The sequence below is a fragment of the Oryctolagus cuniculus genome, chromosome 3 (genome assembly GCF_051225735.1).
Source record: "Oryctolagus cuniculus isolate XC-2025 breed Fujian yellow rabbit chromosome 3, ASM5122573v1, whole genome shotgun sequence".
NCBI lineage: Eukaryota > Metazoa > Chordata > Mammalia > Lagomorpha > Leporidae > Oryctolagus > Oryctolagus cuniculus.
In genome coordinates, this window is record NC_142869.1 from 158,853,589 (window position 1) to 158,868,866 (window position 15,278).

At 40.0% G+C, this 15,278-nt stretch overlaps 1 pseudogene; it reads right to left on the bottom strand.

Annotated features, from left to right (window-relative positions):
• Window positions 1–2,272: 2,272 nt before the first annotated feature.
• Window positions 2,273–2,769, bottom strand: LOC127491545 (small nuclear ribonucleoprotein-associated protein B' pseudogene; annotated as a pseudogene).
• Window positions 2,770–15,278: the final 12,509 nt, after the last annotated feature.

The window sequence follows — 15,278 nt, forward strand, 5'->3', positions numbered from 1 at the left end:
CTGTTTCCAAAGCACCACATTTGGGAGAATTTCCTTTTTGTTTCTCAGATGTTTCTGGCTTATCCCTCACCACCTCCTGCCTTGAACAATCCTATAGTGAAAACTAGAAATACATACAGGGATCGTCTCGATTCTAATCCATCATGTCAGCCCACATTGACACAGGAAGCTATGCTTGTTGCTCTTTCCCTAGAGTCCTTCTGCCTAAGCCATAGATAATTGTTCAGGTTGTCTATTACTATGTAACCGCCTACTCCAAATTCAGTGTCTTGAAAACTAACCAGCCATTTGATCATAATTCTGTAGGTCAATAATTTGGCCCAGAATCACTTGAGAAGCTTTTTGACTGGCTTCACTTGGGATCCTCACACAGTTGAGGTCATCTCCCTGCTCAACTGGGATTGGATGGCCCAAGAGGGCCTCACTCTCGTATATGGAACATGGTGTTGGCTATAGACTTGGACAACTCCATTTCTTCTACTTGGTCCTTCATCGTGTAGCAAGTTAGACTAGACATCTTTACATGGCTGTCTCAGGTCATTGTCCTAAGACAAAAGGACACATGGAGCCTTAAGTTCCAAAACTATGAATTTCAGTTCTGCCATAGTTTATTGGTCAAAACAAGTCACAAACACAGTCCATATTCAAAAGATGGGGACACAGACTCTATCACTTGATGGAGCACAGTGTCACATTGCAAAGGGCAATGCATACATGAATAGAATGGGTTATTTTGGCCAACTTTGCAAACCATCTAAGCCTCATTCCTAGAACCATCAAATGCCTATAGGGAAGAAAAGATCTGGTGCATTCCAACCTGGCAAGGATGTGAGCTTTTATATCCTGCCATTTTAACACATCTAGTCTTCATTTTTTCTATAATGTTCTTAATCCTATGCTCCTTAAATGGTAATTTTTGTAATTTGGTTTTTTTTAGATATTTCAGGGCTACTTGGCCTACTGCTATATATAGCAGCAAGAACTTCTTGCAGAACTGTAGGTCTAAATATTATTCAAATGTTGTGGTACATTTTTTTTTCAAATTTAGTAGAAGAAAATAACTGATGTAAGTTTCAGGGAAAAGAAGATGTTAACATGCAAACACTGTCAAAATTTAATGTTTGAATAAAAATATGCTAAGTGAATTTTTCATTTTTGTTCAAGCAAAACATGAATTTGCTGCTAAATTCACAACTTAATTATATTTAGAATGAAGCAAAGCTAATTAAAAGACTATTTTAGCATAACACAGGCTGCCAAAATAACATTATTTCCCCTGAACTTGCTAACTAATCTACTGAGTGGTTCTTATGATTTTTCTACAGTGTTATATTTTCATTTTGCAACTATTTTTTACATTATGTGTTTGGCATAAAACATAGAACTCAGAAGTAAAATAACATTTACTTTTATCCAATGTGCTTGTTATTCATCCATTTTCTCTCAGTTTCAAACCTACTCTTTTGTTTTGCCTTGTTTTATGAGGTCTGGGACTCTGCAAACCACATTTCTGCTTTTCCAGCTGCCTCCTTGTTAGATTTGACAGCAGAAGATTCTGAAGGAAACCTGGAGGCCTAGAGGAGGAACAAGGGACATGCTTTTTTCTGCTTTTGTTCCTGGAACTGTCAATATCACCTGAGCAATATTTGTTTTCATTTTGGAAATGGCAGTGGGTAACAGTAGAAACTGGTCCCAGTTTCTAATGGTTTTCCTCCAAACTCCCACAACCAGCCACATTTTGCTTTTTCAGAGAGATCAACAGCAGGTGGCTGATGTCCTATTTAAAATTATCTAAGTCTTAGCTTTAGAGGCCTTCTGTAAGATCATGAGTTATAAGCATCAGCGGGCAGTCCCTCCTTGAACTACTAGTTTTAGTATTTCCATGCAGTCCCCTTCATTATCTCAGTACTAAGGGTGGTAACTGTTTACTGTAGTTGCTGTCTTAATTATCCTTCAATGTTTCTGTCTTTATAATTACTCTATGCATTTGTTCTGAGCTGTTAGTAGCGTAGAAAGAGGGGACATTTCACTCATACTCTACGCAGTTTCACAAAAAGCATCGCAGGAAGAAAAACATCAACAGAAACCTAGGGGCTTGGTGGGCAGGCTTGTTGGGGAGGAAGGTCTCTAATTCCTGCTGGAGCAAGGCTCATTCACAGAGGGAGATACTTATTGGTGTCCCTGCAGCAGGGCAAAGCTCCCATTGATGGACCCATAGGTGTTCCCTTACCAGGTAGAGGATCTGTAATACCTGGAGGTGGGGTTACTCTGCCTATAGGTGCTGTTTTGGGGATCCAGTAATGCTGGCAGTAGCAACAGCAGCAGCAGCTTCTACAGTGCCTCTTCATTGTGGAATCATTACGTGCTGTGATGGCCTCCAAGCTCCTTGGACAGGGCTTGCCAATATAGAAAGAGCCTGTGGAATTGGGAACTACCTGGTGCTCCCCTACCAGCATCCCTACTAACCCCAGGGACTACTGCCACTCCAGCAAATAGCAATGCCAGTATCTTTGGGAGGTGGCCCCTCCACAGTCATATATATCAAGTCTTCATGTAGCAACACGAGATCCAAGCCCCACTTTTCTTTGTGTTCTGGTTGCTTCACTTTTTTTTTTTTTTTTTTTTTGGCTTTGTCTTCCAGAACTCATCACAATAATAGAGAATCAAAATTGGCTTATTATTGCCAATGAAGATTAGGCCATCTTGTAGGCTACAGCTCATTCTGCATTCAATGTGCTGCAACATCTTACTACTCTTGCCCACAGTCATGAATGCTGTTCCTCCACAGAAAAAAACAAGGTCCTTAACATCTAAGGGGAGGTTATATATGGTGCAGGTTCTCCTAGAAATGATGCAAGCTGGCCAGAAGGTTCACAAAAGGTAACTGGAGCCTGCTTTTTGCTTGGAATCAGTACTTCCATCTTCCAATACTGCTTTACCCATCTCTTGGTGTCTCAGCAGAGAATGCCTGTCTTGGTTTTGCCTGGAAATTCACCACATGTACTTGCTGCTGGTAGGAACACCTCAGGTACAACTAATGTTTTCGCTTGTTCTGTGAAGCTGTCCATCTGATTGACTTGGACTTCTACTTCCGACTACTGCCCATCCCCATGTGTCTCAGATGTAAGCAATGGCTTCTTCATCCCCTCACAACACTGACTGCTCCCTAGGCCAAGACATGAGGCATTTCCTTTAGCCACTCCACTCCTTCCGTGTTTCTTTTCTGTATTTTAATCCTTTAATAGCTGTTAAATCATTCCTTCTATTTAATTCTCTTGTTAAAATAATAGCTAGGATTTTTCTTTCCTGATTGATAGAAATTTCTTAATCTGTGTTTTTTATTTTATAAGAGAAATTACTTAGACAAGGTTAAGGAGAAACAGTCTTAATAAAATGGATGTGTTGTCTTAGTCTGTTTTCTATTGTTGGAAGACATAACACCTGAGACTGTGATTTACCATGAAAAGCAGTTTATTTGTTTCACAGTTTCCAAATTACTATCTACTTATATTTAAATGCATATAAAATTTCTTACAAAAATGGGTTTCTCATTAGCAATAATTTTTAATAATTTTATATGTCAACAAACATTTCAAGAACATAATTTTAAAAGACTGTCCAATAACTTACAAAACAGTTATTTCTAAGCCAATCTTAGATTACTTATTTGATTTTGAATGAAATTTCTGAAGACTACTTATCCCATTAAGTTCCAAATTTTCAATTCTGCAAATATTTCAATGACATAATATTTCTATATGATATATAATAATATATATATAATATTATATATTCCTTAGAATATATAGAATAAAAACAGTTATTTTGTTGAGCCAATTCTTTGGAGAGGAATTTCTAAGTCAGTAATCCTGTATTTCAAGATATTTAGTACATAATGTAAAAATTTATTTATTTATTTGAGAGGTAGAGACAAAGAGAAAGACAGTGCTGCCATCCACTGGTTCACTCCTCAAAAGCCCACCATGGCCAGTACTGGGTGTAGCCCATGCAGGGAGCTGGGAACTCAATCTGGATCTCCCATGTGGGTGGCAGGAACCCAATTTCTTGAGGCATCACCACTGCCACCCAGGGACTGTGTTAACAGGAAACTGGAGTAAGGAGACAGAACCAAATAAGCTATTTAGGCACTCCAACATGGGACATGGGGCATCTTAATCAGCATCTTAATAGGCTAAACGCTGCCCCCTGGTGCATATTTTTTAATTGCAAGAGAGCTTGTGTAGATATTAATCAATTGCCAGAAAGGCTGTGTCAGTTAAAATTCCCTCTATCAGTTCTCTGGGTTTCTGTTGTTGCCTTTTTGTTTCAATACAATGATTGTCAATTGCTAATTATGACAACTTGGGAGGTAAACAATCTTAGCATCACATTATATTTTAATGTACATTTTTATTTTTAAATATTTAAAGATTTTTACTATTTTTTTGGCCCTATTTTCTTTTGTGAGTTGACCCCTTTGTATAGAGATGTCCTTTACCCAAATAATTTGATAGAGTTGAAGAGAAGATATTTAATCTCCATTTTAGGTTTTAGTGCTTGATCCTTGAACCCATAAACTCTGTGAGTTCACATTATATTTATTTTCTAAGTACCTTTGGGATTTAAGCTACTTGACTTCTCATCTCAGTCTTCTCTTTTATTAAAAAAAAATCCGTCACTGAAATAAGTGTTCATTACCCTATTGAGAGTTATATATTAACCTACTGTAACTCTGGTAAAAAGTTTAAATAGAGTTCTCTTAATAAACCACACTCAAAAATAATAGGCCCATGAACAGAGGAATTAGTTACAAACTTATCTACTTAAGGGCCAATGAACTATGTATATTAACTAATATGATTACAAAATGTGTTAGTAAGTGATAGCAGCTTAAAAATGTTATTAATTCCAAGTATAACATTTGATTTTGAATGAAATTTCTGAAGACTACGTGTTTTAATTTAAAAATGGGAAGTTGATGAGAGTAAGACATATTTTGGGCACCTGCATGCTCTCCACAGCTCACGTGTCATCAGCAGACACCAGCTTCACCTGGAGATGCCACTTCCATAGGGAATTGGTCAAACTTTGAATGTGGAATATAGGGGCTGACGTTGTGGTGTAGTGGGTACTATAGCTCTGGCATCCCAGGGTGCTGGTTTGAGTCCCAGATGCTCCACTTCCAAATCAGCTCCCTGCTAATTTGCCTGAGAAAGCAGTGGAGGATAGCCCAAGTACTTGGGCCCCTGCACCCACATAGGAGACCCAGAAGAAGTCCCTGGCTCCTGACTTTGGATTGACACAGATCTGGCCATTTTGGCTGTTTGGGAAGTGAACCAGTGGTTGGAAGATCTCTTTCTCTCTGTAACTCTGCCTTTCAAATAAATAAATAAATCTTTTAGGGCCGGCGTCCCGGCTCACTAGGCTAATCCTCCACCTTGCAGCGCCGGCACACCGGGTTCTAGTCCCGGTCGGGGCGCCGGATTCTGTCCCGGTTGCCCCTCTTCCAGGCCAGCTCTCTGCTGTGGCCAGGGAGTGCAGTGGAGGATGGCCCAAGTGCTTGGGCCCTGCACCCCATGGGAGACCAGGAGAAGCACCTGGCTCCTGGCTTTGGATCAGCGTGGTGCGCCGGCCGCAGCATGCCGGCTGTGGCGGCTATTGGAGGGTGAACCAACAGCAAAAAGGAAGACCTTTCTCTCTGTCTCTCTCTCTCACTGTCCACTCTGCCTGTCAAAAAAAAAATATATATATATATATATATGGACTATGAAAACATCACTAATAAAATCAAAATAAAATTCTAAGCAATACGAAATAGAAACATAAACTTATCTTTAAGCTAATTCAAAATTCAAGAATGCAAGAGAAACGTTTTAAGCCCATGTAATTACTGAAAGATTATTTCAAAGCTACAATTCAAGTACTATTTTGTAATGATTAGATTCTAATTTTTAGAGTAATTTTTTGAGTAACTTAAAATTCTTTGCCTATTTCCAAGTATGTATGGCAAAGATGATAGGAGTGATGAAACCATTAAAAAATATCCTGGGGTTTGCTTGCTTCAGCAGCACATATACTAAAAAATATCCTGGGGCTGGTGATGTGACACAGCAGGTTAAAGCCCTAGCCTGAAGCTCCAACATTCCATATGGGCACCAGTTTTAGTTCCAACTGCTCCTCTTCCAAACCAGCTCTCTGTTATGGCCTGGGAAAGCAGTGGAGGATGGCCCAAGTCCTTGGACCCCTGCACCCACATGGGAGACCTGGAAGAAGCTCCTGGCTCCTGACTTTGGATTGGCTCAGCTCCAGCCATTGCAGCCATTTTGGGAGTGGACCATCGGATGGAAGACCTCTCTCTCTCTCTGTCTCTACCTCTCTCTGTAACTCTTTCAAATAAATTTAAAAATCCTAGGATTTTTAGGGAAAAAACACACTGAATTATTCTGATTCTTCTTTTTTGATCATATTAAAAATATTTGAAAATATACTTTATTTTTGAGGGAAAAAATAGAATCATACATGTTAGTGTTTAAGGTATAAAACTGTAGGAGTTGGAGTCCCTAGCTTGCTAAATGCCGGTTTCTCACTCTGGCTTGCTTGCTTGCCAGCTGTAAGGCCATGACAGGCCTCATTCTGGACCGGGAAGGAAGCAGGCCAGGTTCTTGAGAACAAAGAAAGTAAGCTCCCCTGGGATTTATGACCTTCTGCTTCTCACCAGCTCCCCTGGAATTTATGGTTCAATGCTTCCCGCCAGTTCTTTCCTGTGCCATCTCCTTTGTGTGGTGTTCCCACCACATAATGTATAGCCTTTACATTTAAATAAACCAATAAACATGGTGGGTCCTAATACCTTGCCATATAGAGAATAAGAAGGTAACCTACGTATAAGGTGACGTGCATACTTGTTTATGTGAGGCTATTAAAACTTCTTTTGTATGTGGAAGTGGGCCTTTTGCCTGTGCACTGCTAAAGGGCTGCGTGCGGGTAGGGGGTCCCAGCCGGCTGGTAACAAATAAACCTCTGCTTTTGCATCCACGACTGTGCCTTGTGCATTGATTGGGAAATTTGGACTCAACAAAATATACCCTGGTATTGTTGACAGGAAGAATGCTGGTTTGTACTGCCAAAGCCTCTGATTTATTTTTGTAGAGATTAGAGAAGTCTAATGGAGTAACTGCAGAGCTTAAGGAGAGGGAAAAGTCTGGGAAGACTTAGGAATGTTGCAGGTTTGATTGAGATAGGTGAAAATGGAACACAGAATGAAGTACATGTCATGAGTAGACGGAATCTCTACCAGTCAAGAATAATTTGAGTTGCTTAATGCACTGTCAGGAACTAAAGGTCTTTCTGTTTGTGTTCTGTGTTGTTGTTGTTTTTTCTTCATGCTTCCTGCTTTGTATCACAAATGGCTGCTGCAGCTCAAGGTAGCCCATCTGAATTCCAGGAAACAATATAGAAGGGATGAACAGCACCAGCCATATTTGCCTGTTGCACATTTCTGGGGAATGTGCAACCTTTCTTAGGCCACCACTCTTTCCTCCAACTCTCAGAAGATTTCTATTTTCATCTCATGGATTAGGATGGAGTCACATGAACACAGTTCGTGCAAAGGAGTAAGGGAAGTGAGTTTTTACTCAAGCAGATTGACTTCATTTGAAAAGTGAAGTACTTGGCCGGCGCCGCGGCTCACTAGGCTGGTCCTCCGCCTTGCAGCGCCGGCACACCGGGTTCTGGTCCCGGTCTGGGTGCCGGATTCTGTCCCGGTTGCTCCTCTTCCAGTCCAGCTCTCTGCTGTGGCCCAGGAGGGCAGTGGAGGATGGCCCAAGTGCTTGGGCCCTGCCCCCCATGGGAGACCAGGAGAAGCACCTGGCTCCTGGCTTCGGATCAGCGCGGTGCGCCGGCTGCAGCACTCCGGCCGTGGCGGCCATTGGAGGGTGAACCAACGGCAAAGGAAGACCTTTCTCTCTGTCTCTCTCTCTCACTGTCCACTCTGCCTGTCAAAAAATAATAATAATAAAAAAAAAGTGAAGTATTTGTTATCAAAGAAAAGGTAGGAAACAGTGTTAGATTAGTTGGATAATAGCTACCAGTTTGCCTTCATATTCTGAGGCATGTTAAAAAAAATTAAAGACATGGGAAGATGATTTCATACAACTCCTTAATAGAACTTTTTCTTTTAACTTTCCATGAGTAAATATTAAAACTATCAAAATTGGGGCCAGTGCTGTGGCATAGTAGGCTAAGCCTCTGCCTACAGCACCAGAATCCCATATGGACGCCAGTTTGTGTCCCTGCTGCTCCTGTTCCGATTCGGCTCTCTGCTATGGCCTAGAAAAGCAGTAGAAGATGTCCCAAGTGTTTGGTTTGCTACACCTGTGAGGGGAGACCTGGAAGAAGCTCCAGGCTCCTGGCTTCAGATCAGCCCAGCCTCGGCCTTTGCAGCCACTTGGGGGGTGAAACTGCAGATGGAAGACCTTTCTTTCTGTTTCTCCCTCTGTCTGTAACTCTATGTCATAAATAAATAAATAAATAAATTTTTTAAAACATGATCAAAACTAAAAATTTCATGGAAATTACAGAACATTTTGATTTTTCAAACAAAACTGTTTTCTGAAGACAATAATTAAATATCTGCTATGTGGCAGACTCAAAATGAAAGAAAAATGGCTGCAAACCGAAAACATAAAGATATTTGCATTTTCTCATGAGATGAAAAAATGTAATTACCATAATTTTAATAATGTATTTTAATTATGCAAAGATGAGGTCTTTGAAGTAAATACATTAAACATGAACATTATGAAAATCTTAAAGAAGTTAATGTTTATGTAGTTTTTAAAAGCTTTTTTAGTATTTTAATGTAGATGTAAAATATTGAACGTGATGACTTTGGTCAAAATTTGTTTTACTTATAAATTTTCCTGTGTATATGTGTGTGTATGTGTGTATTTAATTTATAAAACTTAACAGTGATCATTTTTCAGATTTAGATACAAAGTGGAAATTTTTAGCTGAGCAAATTTTCAAATTATTCAAACGATCACTTCCGTAATTGTTATTTATTTTAAGGTTGCTCACCAATGCTTTAACAGAAGTCCTGCATGTAAGGTCACTCAAATCTAATATCTGAGTTTAGTATTGTCAGGTTTTTAATTGTTTAAAGAGAATTTGGAGAAAATGGAAAAGTAGAGAGAAAACGAAAGTCAGCTCTAATTCAATACATATTTTTATTTTTTCTATTTGTTAATGATAATGATGATTGTATCACCATTAATTGAGTATTTTCTATGTCCTAGGCCATGTGGGGAACACTTTAAGTATAAGAGCACTACAAAATATTTGCAGGAAAGTGAAAATAAGACAAATTTATTTTGGCACAAAAAATTTGAAATCTGCATAGATTTTTCATAATATGGATACCTACAAACTTATTCTGTCCAAATGTTTGCAATGCTGTGGCTGGGCCAAAATTGGAAGCCAGGAACTCAATTCAAGTTTCTGTGTGTGTGACAGGGACCGTGTCCCTGAGCCATAATCTGCTGCCTTCCAGGTTGGGTATTAGCAGAAAGCTGGAATCAGGACCAGAGCTGGAAGTCCAACAAAGGTGCTCTGATATGGGACCTGTGCATCCCAGTTGCTACACCAGAGGCCCACCGCAGAAGATACTTTAAAGAATTTTAAATAATCAGAACTGGAAAAACTAAACCAAATGGAAATTTGAAACATGAAAAGTATGAGTACAAAAACAGAGCACTGACTATATAGGTTTAACAGCAGATCACATACAGTAGAGAAAGAGAAAGAAAGAAATGGAATTTTAGGCTTAAGTAAGTTACCTGGAGGTGGTACAGAAAGATAAAGAAATGGAAACTATTAAAGCAACATGTGGATGGAATTAACAAAGCCTAAAAATCATCGTACTGGAGTTTTAGAAGGACAGGGTAAAAATTCAACAGAGATAATATCTGAAGAACTGAGAATTTTTCAAAATTTATGAAAAACATCACTCCATAGATTCAGAAACCTAACAAATCCTTAAGGATAAAATGAAGAATAAATGAGAATATCTGTATGTAGACATGGTTTAGTGAAACTTCAGTACACAAAATACAAACAAAATCTCAAAAAACAGTAGCTATAATAGCATGACATCATTTGCAAATACCATAATGAATGTAACAAATATTTTACTTTTGCTTATTTTTATATTTTTAAAAATATTTATTTATTTATTTGACAGGCAAAGTGATAGAAGGGGAGAGAGAGAGAGAGAGGGAGAGAGCAGCGGAAAGAGAGAGAAAGATTGATTTCATCTGCTCCCCAAATGGCTGCAATGAAGTCAGGAGCTAGGAACTCCATCTGGGTCTCCCAGGTGGGTAGGACCCAAGTACTTGGGCCGTAATCTGCTTCCATCCCAGGTATATTAGCAGGAAGCTGGATCAGAAGCAGAGCAGCTGGGACTCAAACCAGTGGTTCCTAAGGGATGCAGATGTTGCAAGAGGGGGCTTAACCTGAGCCACGATGCTGGCCCCCTAATTTATTTTCTTGCATTGTGCAAAATGTTCTTATATCATTGCTGTAAATAAAACTTGAAATGTATGTTTCTTATTTTCTTGTAATGTCGTCATATAAATTGACTGTACTTTCATACATATGTGCAGGCTTTTCATATATGTATCAAATTATCCTTAAGAAATCAATTTATACTTACATCTATATGTGATAATTTTCACCTCTCAAGAAAATTATTACAAAAATATTTTCTATTATATTTTCTTCTTTTTGAGTATCATATTTTCAATGTAACTTCCCTTTAGTACATGGCAATTTATGTAGATTTATTTTAGTTCTCATATTATTATCTTGTTAGGGAAATGTCAGGTGAAATATTTACATATCTCTCCCTCTCCAACCTCTCTGTTTCACATAGAAGATTTCTGTGGAGTGAAAATCTAACACTCTGATGTATGACTTAAGTGGAAAATCATCCATTCTAAATAGTTCTATGCATGCATAAGGACAGTTTGATTATTTTTATCCTGAAAACTAATTTAATTTAACTCAGATATGTCAAAGAGCACAGGCTCATATCTAGCCAAAACAGGACAATCTTGCCTAAGGTATACAGTAGATAAACCCTGGATGATAGAATAGACTTTAGAGGAAGGAGGGTATGTCTGACCTACTTTTCTTCCTGACCCCTTCATTGCATACCAGAGTAGGCCAGAAACAACTCACAGCTAACAGAAAGTATCTCTGGAAAAAGTCTTAGGCACATTCTTCACTCTCTACTCAGTTCTCTACATGGGCTACTCTAAATTTTCTGGGGCAGCAGTAGGCCTCACAGGGGCGGGGAAACTTTTTTCTGCCAAGGGTCATTTGGGTATTTCCGACACAATTCATGGGCCAAAGAAAATTACCAACTTAAACAGCCTGCTATAAGTTTATTTGTTTTGAGTTCCACCTGCGGTTGCCATGACAGAATGAGACTATAATTTTGGAGGACTTTTTTGGCCCTCAGGTCAGATGTTCCCCACCCTTGCAAACACACCTGGCCACTGGTGAAAAATCAGGATGTTCTGTAGCAGCTAATAACTATACCACGGACAATTCAAATTCATAGAATTTTATTTTTAAAGGATTAATTTTTAGCATTTAATATTCAATTCTAGTAATCAACTTTTTGAATGTGGCTTAAAAATTTAAGTTTAGAAGCTGCCACTGTGGTATAAAGCCACATAAAGTTGCTGCCTGCAACCTGGCATACAATACAAGTACTGGTTCATGTCCTGGCTGCTCCACTTCAGATCCAGCTTCCTGCTAACGTGCCTAGGAAAAGCAGCGGAAGATGGCCTAAGTGCAGATATCCTAAGCCAGGGCTTAACCCTCTGCACCAAAGCACTGCCCCTTCATATATTTTTTAAGTTAGAGAAGAAGTTAGCAGAAGCAAAAGCATTACTTTATGAAATTGTCCTAGAATAATATTTAAAAATTAATTACATTTTATATACTATTTTTACTATTTGAAGAAACATTTATTCAGCAGATACTTATATCACTGTGTGATATTTATCCATAAACATTCTTGCTAATAAACATTTTCAGAAATTAAGTTAGTTTAAAAATTTCTAATTTAGGCCAGCGCCGCGGCTCACTAGGCTAATCCTCCTCCTGCAGCGCCGGCACCCCAGGTTCTAGTCCCAGTTGGGGCGCTGGATTCTGTCCTGTTTGCTCCTCTTCCAGTCCAGCTCTCTGCTGTGGCCTGGGAGGGCAGTGGAGGATGGCCCAAGTGCTTAGGCCCTGCACCCACATGGGAAACCAGGAGGAAGTACCTGGCTCCTGGCTTCAGATCAGTGCAACACGCCAGCCGTAGCGGCCATCTGGGGGGTGAACTAACGGAAGGAAGACCTTTCTCTCTGTCTCTCTCACTGTCTAACTCTGCCTGTCAAAAACATTTTTTTTTTCTAACTTAACCACAGTGAACTCACTGAGGACTAATGTGAAACAAATGCCTGAAAATTTTGTGAGGATCCAAATATATGTTGGTGGTGTCTCCTGTCTGCAAGTATTTAGTAAAATTAAGCCAAGGAATGAGCATTGTGGTGCAATGGGTTAAGCTGATGCTTGGGACTTCCACATCCCATTCTGGAGTTTGTGGTTCAAGTCCCAGTTACTCAATGATTCTCATTCAGCTTCCTGCTAATTCATCTGGGAAATCAAAAGATTATAGTTCAGATACCTGGGAACTGCCACATACTTGGGAGATCCAGATGTTCCTGGATCCTGGCTTTGGTTTAGTCTAGCCCTGGATGTTGTGGCATTCAGAAAGGGAACCAGCAGATGGGAGATATCTCTCTCCCCTTGCCCCATCACTCTGATTTTCAAATAAATCAACTTTCAAAAAACTATAGCCAAGATTAAGATAAGCTATCTTAGGAAAATCATTCCAAAATAAATATTCTAATATACTAACATAAAATACTCTAAATTATTCTGATTTAATAGATTAGATGTTTCCCTAACCTTTGCTTTAAGCTTCAAAATGTAGTCAGAAGTATATATGTAGGAAACCCTTTCTTATACATCTTTCAGACATCAGTGATTCTCCATGTTTTGCTGGTCTAAAAATGGATTAAAAGACTTTCTCTAAAGTGCTTTCATTTTGAGTAACTTCATTGATTGGTTCCGTCCTGATGTTACTTTGTGAAATTAGATTGGGACACACATTTCCCTGAAGAGCTCTACATCCACAAATGTTTCCGATTACATGAAATCATTCGGAGTGTGAAGGGTCATCATGCACAGCAGAGAGTCCCACTATTCCCTGTTGCCATGAATGACAGAATAAGAACATATGAGTTTAAATTGAAAGAGAAGAAGGGATTTGGCTTACCTATGGGGAACATTTTATTATTGAAAACCATCTGTTTTAGAGAAGCATGGACCTCCTGTAGTTAAACCTGAGTGCTACTTGGAACTTACTGTGTGTCAGGCACTGTGTTAAGTCCTCTGCTTAAGTTATGTCAGTGTCTCTTTTCAACAATTGTCTGACATAGACATTGCTGTGATTATTATCTTTACCTAAAGGATAGGGAAGCTGAGGCACTGAGGATTTTGCAAAAATCTCATATCATACAATACCGAAATCTTAGATAAGTTTACTTTACTGAACTCAATTTCTCATTGGTTAGATGAAGATTCTAGTGTGCTCCCTCTCAGTATGCATTTTCATTTCCTGCTCTTACTTGTGCTTTGCTTTTTTTTTTTTTTTTTTTTTTTTTCCTGCTACCATCTGCCGCTGAGCCATGTTCTCATCAGGTTTCTAAGCCCAGTTGAGTTGGGTCTTTTAATGGCCTCTATTCTAATAGCTTCTAATAGTGTAGAAGTGAGGATAGTGGTGAGTTACAGCTGCCTTGCATAGAAAATAAAATTGGATACAGCATTTTTTCCTTCGATGTGATAGGTAACATTTTTTTTTTGACAGGCAGAGTGGACCGTGAGAGAGAGAGACAGAGAGAGAAAGGTCTTCCTTTTACTGTTGGTTCACCCTCCAATGGCTGCTGTGGCCGGCACATGGCCAGCGCGCTGATCCGAAGCCAGGAGCCAGGTGCTTCTCCTGGTCTCCCATGCGGGTGCAGGGCCCAAGCACTTGGGCCATCCTCCACTGCCCTCCCAGGCCACAGCAGAGAGCTGGACTGGAAGAGGGGCAACCGGGACAGAATCCGGCACCCCAATCGGGACTAGAACCCTGGGTGCCGGCACCACAGGCGGAGGATTAGCCTATTGAGCCACGGCACCGGCCATCGGTTACATTTAAAACTGTCCTTTCTGTTCAATGAGTTCTCTTCTTAGTCTGTGGCCATCTTGGTACTGTATTGGAACAGATTTTAAAGAATCATAATGCAAGACTATATGACAAGGTAAAGTTTAAATAGTTTTTAAAGGAATATTAGCCTTTTTTTAGTAATTTTTAAAGATTTATTTATTTATTTGAAAGTCAGAGTTACACAGAGAGAGGAGAGGCAGAGAGAGAGAGGTCTTCCATCCGATGGTTCATCCTCCAGATGGCCGCAATGGCCAGAGCTGAGCCAATCCAAAGCCAGGAGCCAGGAGCTTCTTCTGGGTCTCCCACGTGGGTGCAGGGGCCCAAGGACCTGGGCCATCCTCTACTGCTTTCCCAGGCCATAGCAAAGAGCTAGATCAGAAGAGAAGCAGCCAGGACTCAAACTGGCACCCATATGAGATGCCGGCGCTTCAGGCAAGGGCGTTAACCCGCTGTGACACAGCACCAGCCCAGTTTAAATAGTTTTATGTGATACTGGATAAAGCAGAATACACTTGAAAAAGCATCAGTTGCTTAATTTTTTCTGTACCAAATTTGTCACAGTGTTGTCTTTTACCACCGCTGGGTAGGCATTGCGACTTAGCGGGTAAAGCTGCTGCCTGTAATGCAGTATCCCATAGAGGTGTCAGTTTGACTCTGGGCTGTTCCACTTCTGATCCAGCCCCCTGATAATAGCTGGGAAAAGCTAGGAAGATGGTCCAAATGCTTGCACCCATCACCCTTGTGGGAGATCCTGATGAGGTTCCTGTCTCCTGGCTTTGTGCTGGATCAGCCCTGGCTGTCATGGGCATCTGGGGAGTGAACCAGCAAATGAAAGAGAGATTCTCTCTCTCTCTCTCTCTCTCTCTCTCTCTCTCTCTGTGTGTGTGTGTGTGTGTGTGTGTGTGTCTTTCCTGTAACTCTTTCAAATAAAGAAATAAATCTTAAAAAAAAA